Genomic DNA, 22461 nt, shown 5'->3' with positions numbered 1-22461 from the left:
TGTTAAGTATGTCTTTTTGAATGTGCACCCCAACCTCCTCATGTTAAGAACGGCTTTCGGAATGGTCACCCGAAACATCCCCATGTTAAGAATGGACAAAAAGGTTGTCATTTAAAAAAAAAGTCTATAATTGGTCCATAATCAAACACCTGCATAAAATATCGGGGCGTCAACTTAATTCTAAGCGATTAATGCCTAAATCGAAAACATAATAATGGTATGCTTGAATATTAATGTTTGGGGGATATCTGTGCAGCGTTAATGCGTGCATAGGTATAGAAAAATATAAGAAAAAAAAGGAAACGCCAGGTTGTAAAACAAAGTAAAAAAACAAAAGAATATCATCGTTGTCGTTTCGATATTGAGAATCCATATCGAAAAAGAAACAATGCTCTCCGTAAATGTTATGTTCTTTTGTTTCAAGGATTGTTTGTTTGTAGGGGGTAGATGCGTGGTGATACGTAATTTTCTGATTATGAACGGTTAATACTTTTGTATTTGCTTTAAAAAATTATAAAACGATTGCTTCGTTTTTGTAATATGGTATGTGTTTCGGAATAATCCATTTTTCAGTTCTCCGTCAATGAGAATTACCGGAATTTTAGATGGGAGAAATGATTATTTTCGAATCGGGAAATGGGAAGATAATTGTATGTCTATGAGTGTATGATCCAGTTACGAAGGTTGCCAGGACAATATAGTTATAATGTGTATATTTTTCTCGATGATAACTGGGGGCAGTGTCAGGACTTTAGATTTAAAGGGAAAAATAGGAACTACTTCGTCTAAAGATGTTGCGATTGTGATGATGTTGCTCCTAGGATGCAGTGTAGGATTTTTTATAGCGACTGAATGGATCTAAAATGTCGTTCTAAATTTACATAAGATAGTGGTTAATATTTTAGACATAATGAATTTGTATGTGGCAAATGTTGTTGCAAACTTACGGTAATTTGGTCCAGATGGGAATTTCTGCAATCAAAATATTATGCGGGAGATTATATGGAACCCAATATATAGTAATGATTTTAAAAAATTTAAAAACGACTTTTGTGCCACCACCGAGAATCGAAACCAAAACATTAAGCTTAAGATTTAATTTTCCTTTGACGTTAATGCCTGAGTTATGAAGACATGCTTGCTGCAAGGCTAAAAATTAAAACATGAACGAATAGCTATTACATTACGCGTGCATATTCGTAATGCCGTCGTTCGATCTTCACCTGGCAAATTCCATTTGTTTAATTTTCACACTTTTGCTCCGATTTTAACTGGTTAAAACTCAAATATGAAGTTTTGCATGGATTGGAATACCCTGTATATTAAGTTTAATGACTGTAGACCAAAAACTGACTGAGAAGTTTGATAAGCAAAATTTGTTTTACACCTATATACACGATACATAAATATATATATATACGATGGATAAATATATATATATATATACGCATGCATAAATATATATATATATATATATATATATATACGCATACATAAATATATATAGAAAGATGTCTGTATTTATTATAACCTTTTTACGCAAATATTACGCAAGTATAAATCAGAATATCTGCATGAATATAATTACACGTAAGAGTTAACTAAAGATAATCATCCCATATGAAAACTGTAAAAATCTTATACGGAATTAATTAAAATGAATGTCTAAAAGAAGATGCAAATTAGCTACATCTTTTACAGATGATTGCAATTCCACGATCCATATATAACAAAGTTGTATTTTCTTTTTAAATAAATAGAAAAAAGAATTTTAAATATGAACATTAATACACAAAAAAAACAAATTTATATATCTTGCGTTCAAATTACTTACACACTAATATTGTTGGTTATTTATCGTATCAGTATACACGTGACCAGTTTAATAACTGTTCCACCTTTGCCGATAGCCGAATGGTGAGACATATCTCGTATAAATGTAAACCCGTTTAATAACTTTACCAATGCCTAAGATATAAAGTTGTCTTTTTGAGATTTTGTAAATTTGGATTTAAGCTGACAAATCGATATTTGACTCTACCTAGCCAAATTGTCTTTCTCTTTATTATGTAACCCAACTTGCTCCCACTGACTGTTGTCCATAGTTGTGGTAGATGACAAGTAAAACGCGATCCTCAACCACAGGATCACAAATATAACATTGTCTAGTCTGAGACGCTTCAAATGTAGTCAGACATTCACTGGATGCTTAACCCTTATCCTCGAGTGGTCTCTGGCCTTGATAAGTGGTTATGCCTATGTAAATATATATATATATATATATATATATATATATATATATATATAACTACTTCATTTACTCACATAAATTTAATATACGAAAGTATATATTTATGCGTAAACTTTAAGTATTTACTTCAAAAGTGCTCAATACGTAGGTAGAGCTAGTTAGTAATTTATAAAATATATATGGCGATTAAGCTACAGTGAATATTCTGCGTTTCATCCACTATAGGATTCGTCAGGCTTATGCGTGAATTCTGTGGTTACTTCTTGTTTTTATATATGATATATAAAAACAAGAAGCAACCACAGAATTCGCGCATAAGCCTGGCGAATCCTATAGTGGATGAAACGCAGAATATTCAGTGTAGCTTAATCGTCATATATATTTTATAAATTACTATATATATATATATATATATATATATATATATATATGTATGTATGTATGTATATATAAGTGGGAATGTGTTTGTATGTGTTTGTATGTGTTTGTATGTGTTTGTGTATGTGAGGACAAAACGCAACCTATATACTCAACAGAATGCTCATCTACAAATTTGAAATTCTGTATATAAGGTATTCAGACACGTGCAAAACTTTTTACTCGATTTTTATCCGGAAAAGGGGGCTGCTAAAGAATCAAAATGCAAAAACAAATTCTTGGGGTCATTAGATTTTTATCTGTTTGTCGACTGCAGATCGTTCACATGACAGCTTCCTTATGTTAAGAATAAGTAAGTTTGAAGACATTTTTTAAAATCGTGCCAAACTGGCCTAATAGTTATCGGACTTGATTCACTGTCTTTAGGTTTTGATTCCGATCTTTGCTCGAGTATTTATTTATTTCTATTTTTACTTAAAAGAAGTGAACTGCTTAAAAGAAATATAATACCCGCATACACATGTCTGTTTCTTTCCGGTTTTTTTTTTCTTTTTACTTCATTTTTTAAAGGAATTTAACGTTACGTTTTATACCGGGCAACGCCGGGTACATGTGCTAGTATATATTTATACAAAAGTAACCTTGTCGGTGAGTGTGCGAAAAGTCTCTACCAAACTTCTCTCCAAATATTTGGTCTACAGACTTGAAACTTGATATGTAGGGTATTTGTGCTCACTTTCAATTTGGATTTTAGCATGAGAGAAATGGCTGCTTAAGTCGCTTGATTCCTAGCTTTGTTTTTTATCCGCCGATAGCTGAAACGTTAACGACGGTAGTCGAAGCGTTAAGAAACGATGAAGGCTGAAGCGCTTACATTTTTGGCTTCGATTCCAGATGATAGCATCGAAGTCATTATTTTTCTACTTTTGATATCATTACTATATGTGTTGGGTTCAATATAATAATCAACATAGAATTTGTTCTATGATAATAAATACTAAATATGCATTAATTAAAATATCATTTTTAAATGTATTTTACGACTAGGCAACGCCGTACAACATGCTAGTGTATTTATAGACGAAGAAGAATCAAATATCTCAAATCAAAATAAAAGCAAATCAATACGGATGAAATACAAATCATTTGATCACACTATATCGAACAAAATGATGCAGAGACGCAAATCAGGGTCCAATCAAACCTAATGGTCCGTTACCGGGATGAAAAAGGTTTGATGTCGTAAGAAAAGAAAAAAGGCTATAATGATTCAGGAGAAACATTAGTGAAGATGTTATCGGATGTTTTTATGAATTGGCAAAATAAATGATACTTTCGAAGTGCTATTTAATAAACATACTTTAATCGGGGTTTTATGATGTTGAGGAAAAGCTCTGTTGATTCAGAAACGATGACACGTGCGTAATCCAATATATTTTTCACGGACAACAGATATTGTTGGTTGAATAAAACGATTTATCCTTGTGATTTGTATATATACATTATATATATATATATATATATATATATATATATAGGCTGAATGTGTGTGTGTGTGTGTCTGGTCACGAATAGGCTCCTATATGGTTGACTATTTAAAAAAACTGATTACATATAATGATAGAAGATGTATCGAGACACAGGAATGGATATGTTTGATCTGGCAGAACGGTGGTTCATTAAAATTGTTGGGTCTGCGTTCGCGCCTGGTCCACAAAGTATGGAAATAAAACATTTAAAAATTAAAAAAAAACGTTTACAAGTGTTTTTGATATAGATGTACATAAGAATACTTTGATAAGTATGTTTTAACTTAAATAGGGATGGTATAATACAATTGTGGTGTCTGCGTTCGCGCCTGGCCTCCATAGAATGGAAATAGGCACAAACTTTAATAAAGACTTTTCATATCAAGGAGCGATGGGCTACTAGTCTCTCGCTCCTTGACAGGATTCAAAAGAGAGTCGCAAATCTGATAGGCCCTGAACTGGCATCTAAACTTCAGCCTCTGTCCCATCGTCGAAACGTTGCATCCCTCTGCCTGTTCTACAAGTATTATAATGGTGAATGCTCTGAAGAACTGCAAGCACTTGTGCCCCCACGACGTGAACACCCTCGACAGACCCAACAAGCTGCAAAATCCCACCCCCACACTGTAGAGATCCCTAGATGTAAAAGATCTTTCTACTCCAGTAGTTTCTTCCCCAGAACAGCTAGACTTTGGAATTCCATTCCAGGTCACTGCTTCCCCAACTGTACTGACATGCATAAGTTCAAGTGCAACGTGAACCAACTTCTCGCTGCCCCAATCCCTACATAGTACCCCAGTAGATGTTTCCCCTGATAGTAGCCCCCTACACCAAAGTGGCAATGTGCCTTGTTTGGGGTGAAAATGTAATAAAAAAAAAAATATCTATCGGCGTAAGTATACTTTGATAATTATGTTTCAGTTTGAAGAAATAAGGTATAATAAAATTATGGGGTGTTCGTTCGCCCCTGATCTCCATAGAATGGAAATATGTCACAAAGTTTAACAAGGTTTTTTAATATAGATCCACAGAATATTGTGATAAGTGTTTCAGTGTGAACAGGTATGGTATAATAAATTCTGGGGTTTATCTATTTTATTTTTACTTTCATCATATTTTGCTTTGGTTTTGATACCCCCCGAATTCGAAGCTATCTCTTTACAACCGTTCGTTTTCATAGCCTATAGTACTTTAATAAATCAGAGTCCATTTTATGTAGGCTGTTTTTGAACCCAGTCAACGACGGATACTTTTGCTAGTATATATATATATATATATATATATATATATATATATATATATATATATATATATATATATATATATAGTGTAAAAATTTGTTGAAATTCAAACACTCACGTTTTCTTTTTTAGAATCTTTGTTTATTTCCAGGATTTTTTCCATTACAGCTGTTTCATTCACACACACACACACACACACACACACACACACACACACATATATATATATATATATATATATATATATATATATATATATATATATATATATATATATATGTTTGTTTACTGTGTTGGGGGGGGGAGAAGAATTCCAACAAAGTGCTCGATTACAAAGAAAAGATTTTTCGATATAAGAGCTTAATATTTATTTATTTAAGTGTACAGAAGTTCAGAAAAACATTGGTACCGTCGGTTTCAAGCCCAACATAAATGGAACCAGTTAATGATAACACGTAAAAGATGTTCGGCTCTCGTCAGCCATGCTGTTTCTGTCCGGGGAAAAAACTTCTGTACAATTAATTAAATAAATATATATATATATATATATATATATATATATATTGTGTACAGAAAGTTTTTAGATGAGACAAGTCATATAAGATCAAGAGAGCTTTATATGGGTATCTAAAACGGTCCTAATTATCGGGTTTGAAACCGACGGTACCAATGACGTGTCTCATCTAAAAACTTTCTGTACACAAAATATAAATAGGCTCTTATTTTCGGATTTTCGTTATAATTGAGTATTTTGATGCATTTCTGTTTCCAAAAAAAGTAATTATGTATATAAAGGGTGACTGCCCCCCACCAAACACTCAGCCAGATTTAAAAGCTCGATAAAAACCAAATAGAAAATAGAGCTTATAATATGAGCAAACAGTTAATAAAATATATTAGAAAACACTTTGAAATGAGTTAAACACATATTTAATCTGAAAAGGAAACACTAGATAAATGGATAGTCCTTAATTCGCGGAATTTCGAAGAAATTCTTTCCTTCTCATCATAGGGTAGGAATTAAAAAAATGCGGGATCGGATTTTGAATGCAGAAGTATTAGATGAATCAACAAGTCAAAGATCTTACTTGAAAACAAAAAAAAAAATGAAGCAGAGGGAATATGGTGAAGAAAAAGGTGATTACACATGAATCGATAGTTTGGTGGATGATAAAAAATCCAGTGATGGTAAAATCCAAATGTAAAACTTCAAGAAATGATGAGAAGGAAAGTATTTCTTCGAAACTCCGCGGATTAAGGACTATCCATTTATCTAGTATTTCCTTTTCAGATTAACTATGTTTTAACTAATTTCAAAGTGTTTTTTAACATATTTTATTAACTGTTTGCTCATATATATATATATATATATATATATATAATGTATGTATATATATAATGTATATGTATATATATATAATGTATATATATAATGTGTATATATAATGTATATATAATGTATATATACACATTTATATAATGTATATATACATATATATATAATGTGTATATATACATATATATATATAATTTATATATACATATATATATATAATGTAGATATATGTATATATATGTATATATTTCTGTAGAAATATATTTTTATTATATATCAATCCTTATATAAGAAGCTCAATGTAATTACAGAGAAATATAGTAAATAAATGAAAAAATGTTATATTCCAAAATTCATGAGGTTGACCATCTTATAATTTATTCCTTTAATTCTGTTGACTTATACAATTCTTGACAGTATCTGTTTCGTAGTGCAAAATATTGATATAGTAATTGATTGATTTTGCGCTACGAAACAGATACTGTCAAGAATTGTATAAGTCAGCTGAATAAAAAGAATAAATTATAAGAGGGTCAATATCATGAATTTTGGAATATAACTTTTTTATCATTTATTCTTTCTCTCTTTCTCTCTTTCTCTCTCTCTCTCTCTTTATATATATATATATATATATATATATATATATATATATATATATATATATATATATATATATATATATTCAGGGTCTCTTAGGAATTTTTTTACTTATGGAAGAATTTATTTCGGTCTCCAGTTAATGTCGGGTCATCAGAAGGAAATCCGCGAAGCTCGAAGTCCTCATCTCGATGAGTTTTTCGAATATCACAACCGATGCACTATTGTGATGCCTCTTTATCTAAATTGCATCAAATGAACTGGTCCAGCAATTGATAAATTTTAACTGCGCTTGTAAATCATAAATAAAATTGATTTGATAGTGAACCTTTCTGAAGTATATAATGATTTCTTGTTGACTATTTCGATTTATAAATAACATGGAGTTGGTTTTACGACAAATATTTAGCTTTGCTCTTATATTTTAACTTTGTGTCATTCATGTAGAAAAGCAAATTGGTGTCATTAGACAATCATCGCATTAAGTCATAGAAATGAAACAATAACAATTCCTAAGATTAAGATCCGATGCGAAATCTTCTAGAGGATTAATTTTATTGCATTTATTTCTTAATCTGGTAATTGGTCCACTAAGTAAAATAATAAAAGCTCGATTTTCTCCAACAAGACCCAAATAAAAGCGTTGACCACTTTCTCTTCATGGATGACCTTAAAAGGTATGTCAGTTTGGACATTGACATTAGACTTCAGTCGACTCTTGCAAGTTGTATATAACTTCTTAAAAGGTATTGAAATGAAGTTTGGCCTCGACAGATGTGACAAGCGTTCCATCAGAGTTGGGAAGAGTTTACAAACGGAGAATATACAGTTTGAAGCATCTATTGACATGAAAGACTTAGAAGAACAGGAAAAATACAAATACTTTGGCATAGAAGAGAATGGTTCAACTCAAAATGAAAAAACGAAAGTAAAAATTGGCAGAGCATATATACGCCGGGTAAGAAAAATTTGTAAACCACATCTTACAAAAACAAGGTATCTGAAATTTACCAGTAATATACAACTTTGGTATTATTTACAAGTTACAAATGCACATTAACAGACTCATGTCTTTGCGGCTATGAAAAGAGGCACAGCAGAAACATTTACGCATATATGTAGCCAACATGTATAAACATAATATAAATTTATTTATGCATACACATATTATATATACGGTACGGCACAATCACGTTGACACACCGGTTCTCGCCAGATCCCGAAGTTAAGCAACGTTGAGCCTGGTCAGTGTCAAATAGGAAGGCTAAGCGCTGTATGTACCTCCTGGGAAGGTTGGGCGTGGGGCCAGCACCATGATCCCATAGAAAGAACTCCTCGCTACAAAAAAATCTACAAAAAGTTGTAGATGGCCTATGCCCCTCCAGGGACTCAAGGGCTATGGATATTATATATATAAGATGTGTATACATAGTAATGTCTATTATAACATACAGTTTTAGCATTGTTAACCGACTACAAAGGCACTTAAATAGATTGGACAGTAAAACGCAGAAAATGTTGAAACTGTACGGAATAATATGCAGAAACCAATGTCTGCCCAGGCTGTATCTTCCCAGAGGATCAGTAGGTATGGATCTCTCAGAGATTGACCATCAACATCGTGCCATTATTTTGGACATTGGACGATATCTGATGAAATCCGCGATGGTAGTATAACAAATGGTTCTAGTAGCAAAAACATATTTCCTACAAGACAACACAAAAAATTATACTGAATACAATTTATGTTTCGATACTTAAGAATAAAAATTAATATATGTATTTAGTTTTTATTAATGCAGGTAAATTTCTCTGTCATTAAATAGCAATGCAGTTGAGAAAACTTATATATATATATATATATATATATATATATATATATATATAAATCTTCTTTCGATATTTTCAAATCGGATATACCTATCATATTTTTGGTTTGCAAAACCTATAACTGATAACACAATGTATCAATACTTTTATATATATATATATATATATATATATATATATATATATATATATATAAAAGGGTAAAAGTCTGAGGAAGCTACATGACGGCCAAAAAACGGTCGTGTAGCCGAAACAAAAATGTAACTTAACAGAAAAATACGGTAATAAAAAAAATATAACGCATATTTGCTCTACAACAATATTGAGCACCTTCTTCAGGTTTTTTATTAATTACCATTTCTACTATATATATATAAGTTATTTATTTATATACCTATATATATATGTGTGTGTGTGTGTGTGTGTGTGTGTGTGTGTGTGTGTGTGTGTGTGTGTGTGTGTGTGTGTGTGTCAATAATATGTGTCAATAATAAGCAAATATATTTTTAATGAACAAGCATCTTTAATTTCCGTAGAAATTTAAGTTTAATGTTCGTCAATAAAAATCAGTATGGATAACTGTAATACCGGTCTAACTATTCGAACGCTGAACCCAAATAATATAATCTTATTACTTATATATATATATATATATATATATATATATATATATATATATATATACATATATATATAGTCATCCATATACAGTACTGTTTCGCTGTTTCACAGTTCATCAGTGCGGCTAGGCAAGCAACTACCTCAAGCCAGGATCGAAATCCGAATGACAAAAAACGACAGTCAGAGCTTCTACCCGTTGTACTATACGGCTGCTGTTATGCGGGTAGTGAATCATATAATGTTTTGACATTATCCAAACTACTTAAGCTCAATTTGTTTACACAAAGAGCATCGCTTCGTACGTTAATGGTCATGTGTATATCACTTCTAAATATGCAAATCTAAGATAGGGATCAAATAATTTTTAAATACCTACAGACACCAGTGTTTCATCCTTCCTTTCGGGAATCATCAGTGCAGGGTCACACGATTACTGCGGGACGGGAGATTCGAACCCGGCCACGAAGCCATCTCCGAAACCATTAGCAAGGAATACACCCCACAATCAACCTCAACCGCGAGAGATAAATATTGTTAAAATTTAAAAATTTTATTTTTAAATATCGAGATCTCAACCCAAGCTTCCAACGTCATGATCTGCACACACACACACACACACACACACACACACACACACATATATATATATATATATATATATATATATATATATATATACAGAGAGAGAGAGAGAGAAAGAGAGCGAGCGAGAGAGAATAAATGACAAGAAGTTATATTTCAAAATTCATGATGTTGACCATCTTATAATTTATTCCTTTAATTCAGTTGACTTATATAATTCTTGACAGTATCTGTTTTCTAGCGAAAAATCAATCATTTAATTCTTATATCAATCAGTGAATCTATTATGCCATTAACTCATCAGAAGAAATAGCAGCAATCAATCCGTCAAAAAGAATTGAAGTGTGATTTGACATGATTAAAATCCGAAAATTGGAAGAGAGACTGTAAATACCCTTTTATTTTTCCATTACGCCATATTGAATTTTTATCAAACAAAGTCATTAAACTCAACTATTCGTACTAAAAATTTTAATTAATTTATTAATCTTCTACCAAAATGGTCTATTTAATAATTAGTAAATTTATTAATTCTAATATTTGTATGCATACTTATGAAAATAATATCAACGAATTATATAGTATTATACATGCTTGTATATACGAAACTAAACTAAGCTAAAAAAGCAAATATATATGTGTGAGTGTGTGTGTGTGTGTGTGTGTGTGTGTGTGTGTGTGTGTGTGTGTGTGTGTGTGTGTGCAGGACAAAAGGCCTATATTCCAAATTTCAAGATGTTTCCGATTTTTGATTCAAAGATAACGTTACAAAAAGAAAATACAATAACTTTCCTTTCAATGTTCCAATTCTGTAATCATGTCAATATTCCTTTATTTTCTTTTAAAGGTGATGTGTTCTTTTTCTTCTGATGAGTTAAATGCGATAAAAATACAAATATTTACATAATAATTGCATCAATGATTCTGCGTTACAAACAGATGCTGTCAAGATTTCACATTTTTAACATAAATAAATAAACGGTACTATGGTCAATATTATGGAATGTTGAATATAGAACTTTAGCAATTTGTTTGTATATGCTCTGTAGTAACATCGAGCTTCATAAATTAAAGAATTGCTATGAATAAAAGATGAATTATAATTGAATAAACATATTTTCCCATGAATATGTATATATATATATATATATATATATATATATATATATATATATATATGTATATATGTGTATAGATATATATATATATATGTTGTTTTAGCCAAAACTAAGACTTAAAAAGAATGGGGTGATAGCAAAAAATAGTGTATTTCATCTTTAAAAAATACTTTGAAGGATGCGATATATGTAAAATACTTTCGCTTGTTTTCTTTTCTTTATGATGGAAATGGTTTCCATAATATTTTATTGTTAAAGTGTTTTTTTTAATCAATAAGTCTGAAGAAAGGCTGTTCTTGTAAAAATTTTCAAACGACATAATGTTTGGATTTGTCCGAATAGTCTTGAAACAATTGTAATTAACGATGAAATACACTTTTTTTTCTATCAACCCATTCTTTGAAGTCTTGGTTTTTTGTTAAAACAATATATGAATGCTCAATTTTGAAATATGATAATTTTGTAGCTTACAGTTTAAGTCATCTCTTTTTGGCTTAAAATTTATTGGTATATGAACGATTACGGAATTATATAAACCCAGTAGAATTCGGAATACTACAAATAAGACTATATATATATATATATATAATGATTAGTTTTTTTGGAAAAAGAAATCCAGCAGAGTGCTCAATTAAAAGGAAAATCCAAATTTTAAGAGCGTACTTATATTTTGTGTACAGAAAGTTGTTAGTTGAGACAGGTCATTGGTACCGTCGGTTTCAAGCCCGATAATAAGCCCCGTTTAAGGTATCCTTATCGAGCTCTCTTCAGCCAATATTCGTCTATCTTATAACCGGAAGTGTGAAGTATATATACCTCGCGAATCCACGTTCAAATCTCGTTTTGTTTAATCCCCCCCTTTTTTTTTTTTTTTTGTGTTTATAACTTTAAAAGACCACAAGGAAAATTTTAATAATAGGCCAACCTGCAGGTTAATAAACCCGGCTAAAAGCGAAATCGGTCTAGCTAGCAAGTCTATACTTAGAGAAATAGTAAAAGAGATAAAAAGAAAATCAAATCTTAATTTGTGGGCAGACACTAGCGCGGTACTGGACTGGTTTAAAAACATAACTGAACCACACAAATGTAAGTTTACACAACTGGATATCGTCGATTTTTACCCTTCAATCACTAAGGAAATCCTAGAAAAATCGTTGATCTTCGCATCAAAATATAGAAAGATAAGTGAGCTCGATAAGGAAACAATCATGCAAGCTCGACAGACCCTTTTATTTTTTGACGATAAAACGTGGGTCAAAAAATCAAACCCCGAAGACCCCTTTGACGTCGCGATGGGGGCGTATGACAGTGCTGATATCTGCGATCTGGTTGGACTTTTTCTACTGGAGACCATGAAATATAAATTCCCAGATCACTTTTTTGGATTATATAGAGATGATGGACTTTGCCTATCGCGTGACTACAATGGATGTGCACTAGACAGGCTTAGAAAAGACCTAACTGAATTTTTTAAGGAACTAGGCTTTAAAATAATAATACAGACAAATTTAGATAGAGTAGATTTTTTAGATGCCACTCTAGATCTCGAGAAGAAAATACACAAACCCTTTCACAAACTAAATGAAAAACTCATGTATATAAATAAGGGTTCATGCCACCCACCCACAGTGTTTAAAAATATGGTAGCGAACATTAGCCAAAGGATTTCACGGCTTTCTTCGAACGCTGAAGTGTTCGAGAAAGCAGCACCATATTATAATGACGCACTGCATCAAAGTGGGTTCAATGAAAACATAAAATTTCAACAAACCCAGAATAAAGAAAATATAAAACGAAAGAGGAAACGGAAAATAATCTGGTTCTTACCTCCGTTTTCATTGAACACTAAAACTAGAGTAGGGCATTGTTTTCTTAGCCTTCTAGACAAACATTTTCCAAGAACACATAGACTACATAAACTTGTTAATAGAAACACGGTAAAAGTTAGTTACTCGACAGCTCCATCAATAAAGTCGATAATATCCAAAGAACCAAAAAAGATAGATAACGCAGGCTGCTCTTGCAGGACCAAAAATAGCTGTCCATTGGAGGGTAATTGTAAAGCTGAATCCCTTGTCTATGAGGCCACAGTAACGGAACAATCCACAAATATACCGGAAATATATATAGGTATGACAAAAGGCCAATTTAAACAAAGATATTATGCACATATGAGCTCCTTTAGAGCTAAAACAAGGATGAATACAGCATTAGCTACCCGCGTGTGGGAGCTTAAAGAAAAAAATACACCCTTTTCCATAAAATGGAGAAAAATAGAGCATAGACCAGCATACGTCCCGGAATTAAGTCAATGCTCACTCTGTAACGCAGAGAAATACTACATCCTCCGGTCCATTCATGACCCAAAAGTAAAATGTTTAAATGTGAGGAGTGAAGCTTTGAAAAGTTGCATACATAGAAGGAAGGGTCTCCTAATAAATTGGATCAATGAAAAGAACAACACTTAGATGTTGTTTTTATATATATATATATGTAAGGAAAAAAAATTGTAAATACATAAATAATTAGTCGGTAAACTTGGATTTTAATCGCAATTATATTATAGATTTTTAATTAATGTCATATATATATATATTATATTTTATAAATGTAATTTATAATCTATTTCGAATTTAAAACTATAGAAAAATATAATAATGTTAATAAACTAGGGAAATCACTTAGGATAGATAAATACTCACTTCCCCAAACCTTGAAAGATTTGGGTTTTTAAAAAATAATTTTTAAACGTATTTCGAAATTTTTAAACGTGATTCGATATAATTAAAAATATATTTTTTAAAACTTTAAACGTATTTTTGGAAATTTTTAAATGTTCGATATAATTAAACGAATTTTTAAGTTTTTAACCGATACCAATACAGATTTTAAAGTTTTTATACATAAGGAAAGAGATTTTAAAATTAAATGGGGTTCAAATTAAAATCGATTCACATAAAAAAAAAAAAAAAAAAAAAAAAATTTTTCGAAATTAGATCTTAAATTTAAATAATTCAAAGTTGAAAATTAGGTATTACATTACCCGATATATATATATATATATATATATATATATATATATATATATATATATATATATATATATATATATATATATATATTAGATATTGATAGATTAAAAAAAAAAAAAAAAAAAAAAAAAAGGGGGGGGATTAAACAAAACGAGATTTGAACGTGGATTCGCGAGGTATATATACTTCACACTTCCGGTTATAAGATAGACGAATATTGGCTGAAGAGAGCTCGATAAGGATACCTTAAACGGGGCTTATTATCGGGCTTGAAACCGACGGTACCAATGACCTGTCTCAACTAACAACTTTCTGTACACAAAATATATATATATATATATATATATATATATATATATATATATATATGAACGATTACTGAATTATATAAACCCAGTAGAATTCGGAATACTACAAATAAGACTATATATATATATATATATATATATATATATATATAGAGAGAGAGAGAGAGAGAGAGAGAGAGAGAGAGAGAAAGAGAGACTTATATGTAATATACTGAGTTCGTGTAATTCAGGAAATTTTCATATACCAATAGGTTTTAAGCCAAAAATGGTTGACTTAAGGATTAAGCTACAAAATTATCACATTTCATAATTGAGCATTAATATACTGTGTGTGCAAAATCAAGATTTCAAGACAAGGTGTTGATGACAACAAAAAGTGTATTTCATTTTACGTTACAATTGTTTCGATGTCGAACTGGACATTGAAACAATTGTAACATTAAATTAAATACACTTTTATTTTAATTTATTGTCCCAAACCCTTAAATCCTTCACCTTCAAGGGGACAATTTTCTACAAGGAGGGGTCGCTTTTTTCGCATAAATTTTCGAAAGTTATCTATTTTTTTCGGCTTATTAGCCTTAATCGTTTACGTTCGTCACTTACGGTTTTTCGATGGACGCAGCAGCAAAGACATCAGTTTTTTTTAGGTTTTATTTCTTTTTCATGTTCTTTTCCTCCTTCGCGGTACGGGTTCTAACCTGTCTGCCTACTACCATTTTTTTTTTTTTTGCTCAACAAACACTTCCAAACACCCGTGCAACGCCAGCTAGTATATATATAAAAGATGAATACGAAAAGTTTATAAATTTTCTTTGTTCGTTTTCTGTTGGTTGCGAGCAGGAATACAAAATATTATTATTATGAAAATTTTTTAAAACTTTTTACAAGTATATAATATACGTTTGGTTGTTTTGTTTTACGGCATATCAACCCTTTTCCGGTTATTTTAATGCCGAATTCAGTTATTTTGAAAACAGTGTTCATGTTACATCCAGTTATTTTGTAGAACGTTTTTATTCTTCAAGCTCTTTGTATTTTTAATCGCTAGTTTGTAGTGTTTGGTTTGGTTGTTTTATAGTAGATTTTATTGTTTTTGTTCCCTTCCCTGCAGAACATGAATGAGTTTTGCAAAATGAGAGGTGAAAAAGGGTTACATTATGAATGTTTGGTACATTTTAAGTTAGGAAACCAGTCAGGAGATAGAAAAAGAAGAGGAAATGGGAAGAAGGAAAAAGAGGGAAAAGGTGGGTTTTTGTTTTCGTTTTTCGTTTTGCAGAACATAATTAAGTTTTGCAAAAGGAAGTAGAAAAACAAAAAGCATCAATGTTAGGTGCATTTCATTTCAGGAAACCAATATCTTCAGACGGACTAATCTGGTAGCACCAGCATAAACATATAAGTAATCAAAACATACATGCACACAGTACAAATATGTATATAAAATAAAATTACAAATTAAACTGTAATAAAATATAAAGAAACGCGCATTTAACTGTCTAATATTTGGAATTCCAACGACAATATTCATTCCAATAAAGAACAAAAATCCAAAGGATATAAAACGTTATGAGGAGAGACACTGTAAAAGCATTTGTAAGTCAACGGCTTTATTTTCGTTCGAAAAAAGGGAAGGAAAACGTCACTTCCAACTTTAACTGTATTTTGAAGCAGATACAAAACGCTTTTTTAAAATCATTTTACACGTTAATATGCACATACATATACATACACAAATTTATACATATATGTACATATATAAACATATATGCATATACATACATTTATATACATACGAATATATACATATCCATCTACACATATAAACATACATGAACGTGTACGTATATACATACACGTATGCATATATTCACCAGCCTACACATATATATAAGCATATGTAGGGATAGAGAGAGAGAGAGAGAGAGAGAGAGAGAGAGAGAGAGGAGGACATAAGAAGAGAGATACAGGTGTACGGGAAATACACACACATGCACACACATATATATATGTATGTTTATGTATATATATATATATATATATATATATATATATATATAATTTCGAAGCATCGTTGAGAATAATTGCCATTTTCTCAACGTAGTCCGATTTATATGCATATATATATAGATGCTTCGAAATTCCGGAAACTCGGCCCTGTCGAGTTGACAGATAATACTTGCAGGAACGAGGCCAAAATGCAAAGACGTCTACTTGCACTATTTAAAAAGAATGTTTTTTGCAAGGACGTCTATGACAGGATTAGACCCTCTGGGTCACAACGCCCCAGAATGTATGGTCTCCCTAAAATCCATAAACAAGGAGTTTCACTGAGACCTATTTTATCAATGGTAGGTTCGGCACAACATTTTTTGCTCAGTTGCTTGTGGAAATTTTGCAACCTGTGTGCGAATATACAACGCATTGTATGTCTACGTGGGTTAGATTAAAATGCGGATACATCTTTTATGTGCTCATTTGTATGTCTCTAGTCTTTTTACCAACATACAGTTGGATGAAACTATATGTATATGTACCGTAGTGATCTATGGTGGTCGCCTGACCGCTCCATGGTTTTCTAAAGAGATTCTTATTGAACTCGTTTTAATGTGTACAAAATCTGTGGAGTTTAGTTTTTGTGATATCATGTATTGTCAGGTCGACGGGGTTTCAATGAGGAGTCCGTTGGCCCCAAGTTTAGTGGATATTTTTGTCGGATACTATGAATCCGTTCTGTTTAACTCTATTTCAGATATGTTGATGACACTTTTGCTATTTTTCCATCGCAAGGTGAAGCGTCAAAATTTTTTAATAGGTTGAATTCTTTGCATGAGGCTCTAAAGTTCACTATAGAAAGTGAGAAGGAAAATTCGCTTCCATTCTTGGATGTTCTTGTCGAACGTCCAGGTGGGGGGGGGGGGCTTTCTCACTACAAGTTATAGGAAGCCAACATTTACTGGCCTATATGATAACTGATTGTTTTTGTACTAAAATCACGTAAGGTCGGCTTAATTAATACATAATAATTGGTACATAGAGCCCTCATGATTTGTTCGCCTAACAGATTAGACGCCGAACTCGAAAGATCAGGGAAATATTCATCAATAACGGTTATCCTGTTGACCTTATTGATGACTGTATTTTCAAAAAGGTTGCGGATTTTTAATCCCCTAAAAAGTTTGGACCCTTGAAATGCCCGGTTTATTCAAAATTACCGTGGATTGGGGAAAAGAGTAACAGACTTTCCAAACAGATTTGCAGAAGTATTTACGGCTGCTTCTATTCTGTGTCCTTGCGTTTGGTATATACTACGAGACCTGGTTTTCTGTCTTTTCACAAGGATAGTTTGCCTTACATCCAAAATACCAATATTGTGTATCAATTTAAATGCCAGTGCGATGCTGGTTATGTTGGGCGAACGTCATTGCATCTTTTGACTCGTATAAACCAGAACGTTCCATCTAAAATCAGACAAGGGAGGATGGGATCTGGTGGTCTCCTTCCTTCTGCAGCCTTGGACTCTGCTATTATCCAGCAATTGGTTGACAACCCGTGCTGTGCCGCTAGATATGAAATAGAATGGTTCGAGGTGCTACATAGAGCGGACTCCAGAAACCATTTAAAGATTTTGGAGGCCGTCTCTATCGCGGTGCGTAAACCTTTGCGCCGGCAAAAAGAAACAGCGAACGCGTTGTTTCTCTTTGGGGAACTTTGAATCTTTTCTCCCGCGTTTTCCCCCTCGTTGTTTTAATCGTTTTTAAACGACAATAAATTTAATTTTAGTTTGCCCCTGTACTTTTGGCACATTCAATAGTTCCCCATTAGAACTCTTTTAACTTTCGAGATATTTTGTTACGCTATCGATTTTCCTCCTGATGAGATGATAACCGAAAGAGCTCTAGAGAAACTTCCACGTATCTAATTTAAAGCTTTATATGTATGTATATGGGAATATGGAGAAAATTAAGCGTAGAGAAAACGAACACACAAGCAAACACACACACATATGTATATATATATATATATATATATATATATATATATATATATATATATATATAGTAATTTATAAAATATATATGGCGATTAAGCTACACTGAATATTCCGCGTTTCATCCACTCTAGGATTCTTCAGGCTTATGCGCATAAGCCTGAAGAGTCCTAGAGTGGATGAAACGCGTATCTAATTTAAAGCTTTATATGTATGTATATGGGAATATGGAGAAAATTAAGCGTAGAGAAAACGAACACACAAGCAAACACACACACATATGTATATATATATATATATATATATATATATATATATATATATATATATATATATATAGTAATTTATAAAATATATATGGCGATTAAGCTACACTGAATATTCCGCGTTTCATCCACTCTAGGATTCTTCAGGCTTATGCGCATAAGCCTGAAGAGTCCTAGAGTGGATGAAACGCGGAATATTCAGTGTAGCTTAATCGCCATATATATTTTATAAATTACTAACTAGCTCTACCTACGTATTGAGCACTTTTGAAGTAAATACTTAACATTTACGCATAAATCTATACTTTCGTATATTAATTTTATGTGAGTAAATTAAGTAGTTATATATATATATATATATATATATATATATATATATATATATATATATATACATATACCTGCATAAAAACATGCATCCATATATATGCACACCCATACAAATACATGAACAATAATATGAAGTTTAAAACTTAGAAAAAATGTGGAGATTTTAGAAAGTGAGTTTGCTAGAAAAGAAAAAAAATAAATGGTTTGCATCACCGTGCCGTGCATATCTATGGGAAACTATTTATGGTTTATATATGTTCTTACAAGATGTATAGTCAGTCATTAAGTACGCCCACATTGTTTTAAGGCCTGAATTGTGGTGTCGAGTTTTATAATTAGTTTTTTTTTCCGTCTTTGATGTTGTGTCTAAAAATTGGATACCATGAGGGTGTATCTGATGTTACCTATTGTGTGGTTTGGTAAATTGCAGTGTATAACTATTGGGTGATTTGTCTCTAATGATGTGTCTGTGGTTGTTAACCCGTAATTGGAACTCTAGGTCTTTTTCCCCCACGTAATTGCCCTTAACGCATTCGGTACATTATAATAAATTTACTACATTTAAGCTGTTTCAGTTGAGAGGGAGGAGTTTGTAGTTGGAGGAGTTGGATGTTGGGGGGGGGGGAATGTACCGTTGGTGTTAATATGTTGACATATTTGACACCTAGGCTTGAATATATATATATATATATATATATATATATATATATATGTATATATAAGAGAGAAAGAAAATTAAAACTGTAAGTTGAACTTTACAATCAAAATTTATTGTTCGACTGAATACTCCAAAAAAACAATTTACAAAGTACTTATTCCACGGAGTTTCAAAGAATGCTATTCTTATTATTCTTCTCATCAAAGGACATAAGGAAATCAGCAAATTATATTTGTAGCAATGCTAGAATTCACTAGTTACGGCATTAAGTGAAACCGCAATTTATTGTAGTTATAAATTGCCAAATAAAAAAGAAAACATGAAAAATAAAAAAAAATGAAAAAATATTGGATATGTAAAAAACTAATATAAAAACAAACTGCGCATAATATTTCAGTTGGAATGAAACTCCTCTAGGGTTGATCCAAAATGCAAAATAGTTATTTAGATAGAACGTATTCCAAGATAAATAAAGCGTGACGATGCATATAATCCGATTGGAAAGTTTTCAAAAATCGTATTGGAAAGTTTACAAAACAGCTGACATAATGCAAATTGTTTTTGTTTCCAGAGAGTACCGTAGTCCAAAGAGAAGTCTGGCCCTAGTCAAATGGGTTCTAATAGTAAGAAAATAGAAATCCAAAATGAAAACTTTCATCCTCGGCTTAAAAATAACAGGTGATTTCAAGCGGGAGGAAAAACGTGAAAGTTCGTAATTACTGTGACCGGAAATTTGTCTAGACAGAATGAAACAGATCTTTCTATAAAGAAATTCAATGTCATTATTAAAAGCAAAAGTGTAGGATTGATGCTTATAATTTTTAAATGTTGCAGAATCGTAGTTTTTTTTAAGGCTGTCAAAATGTCATGATGATAATAAAGGTAACCAAATAACAATAATAATAACAATACCACTAATAATAATAATACTAATAATACTAATAATAATAATAATAATAATAATAACAATAATAATAATAACAATAATAATAATAACAATAATAATAATAATAATGATAATAATAATAATTATTATTATATTATTATTATTATTATTATTATTATTATTATTATTATTATAATATTAATTTAGTAATTATAGTAAAAAAAATGAGTAACAAGTATAAAAAAACTAATAAAGATGGCGTTTATAATAGCAGCAACAAGGATAGTGACACAAATGATTATGTCAATCATATAGTGATAATGATAAAAGTAAATATACACATGCATACATTTATACATACATATATACACATATATACATACACATACACACGCTCATACACACATATATACTTATACATATACACATAACATACATACACGTACTCACCCACATTTATACATACATAAGTACACCCATAAACATACATATACATATATATACATCTATACACACATATATACATATATATACATATATATACATATATATACAACGCAAATTCCATTTGGATATCTTGGCTGAAGATCCTGGTAGTGTTAATAAGTGTATCTAGCTCCTTTTCGGTCCTTGCAAAAAGTTTCAGATCGTCCATGTACATCAGGTGGTTCATTTTTTCCTCTGTATTGGAGAACTTGTATTCGGCTTGGCACTTTCTCAGAATACTGTTCAAGGGCATCATGGCTATGATGAACAGTAGTGGTGATAGTGAGTCTCTTTCGAAGATGCCTCTTTGTATGTTAATTTCTGTTATGTGTTGGCCATCTACTGTCAGTTCCAGTCTCCATGTTTTCATTGCATTTTCTATTACATTGGTGATCCCGCTTGGTATTTTATATATTTTTAGGCATTCTATTATCCATGCTTGAGGGATTCTGTCGTACGCTTTTTTGTAGTCGATCCATGCCATGGCTAAATTTTTCCTCTTCCTTTTTACCTCCTTTAGGATCTTTTGATCAACATATAGTGTTCCTCTTTTCCCTTTTTGGCATCCTTTCTGTTCCTCGGGGATGAGTCCACGGTTATTCAGTGAGTGGTAGATTTGTTCCCTCAGTTGTGCTGTCAGTATCTTCAACATGGTGGGTAGGCACGTGATTGGCCTATAATTGCTGGGGACGGTTCCTTTCTCCGTGTCCTTCTGTAGCAGTGTGGTTCTACCTTTTGTCATCCAGTCTGGTACGATTGCTTCCTGTATACATCTTCTCAGGTTTTGGGCTAACCTTTCGTGTAAGGTTGTGAATTTTTTTGAATCAGTATGCATGTATGCTGTTGTGTCCTGGTGCTCTCCAGTTTGCCATTTTTTCCTATGGTTTTCTTAAGGGTTTCCTTGCTGATTTCATTCACTGTTCCTTCTTCGATTTGTTGTAACTCTTCTTTCATGTCTTTCAGCCACTCAGCATTTCTATTGTGTTCTCGTCGTTCTTCCCATATGTTACTTCAGTAGAGT

General features: G+C 31.7%; 1 long non-coding RNA gene across 1 annotated transcript in view; it reads right to left on the bottom strand.

Moving 5' to 3' along the window:
• Positions 1 to 22461, bottom strand: part of LOC145241964 (uncharacterized) — an 854874-nt gene that overhangs the window by 654453 nt on the left and 177960 nt on the right. The window lies entirely within an intron of this gene.

The sequence above is a fragment of the Euprymna scolopes genome, chromosome 21 (genome assembly GCF_053919585.1).
Source record: "Euprymna scolopes isolate OS-2025 chromosome 21, ASM5391958v1, whole genome shotgun sequence".
Classification (NCBI taxonomy): domain Eukaryota; kingdom Metazoa; phylum Mollusca; class Cephalopoda; order Sepiida; family Sepiolidae; genus Euprymna; species Euprymna scolopes.
The sequence above is the reverse complement of the archived record's forward strand: the minus strand, read 5'-3'. Positions and strand labels throughout refer to the sequence as shown.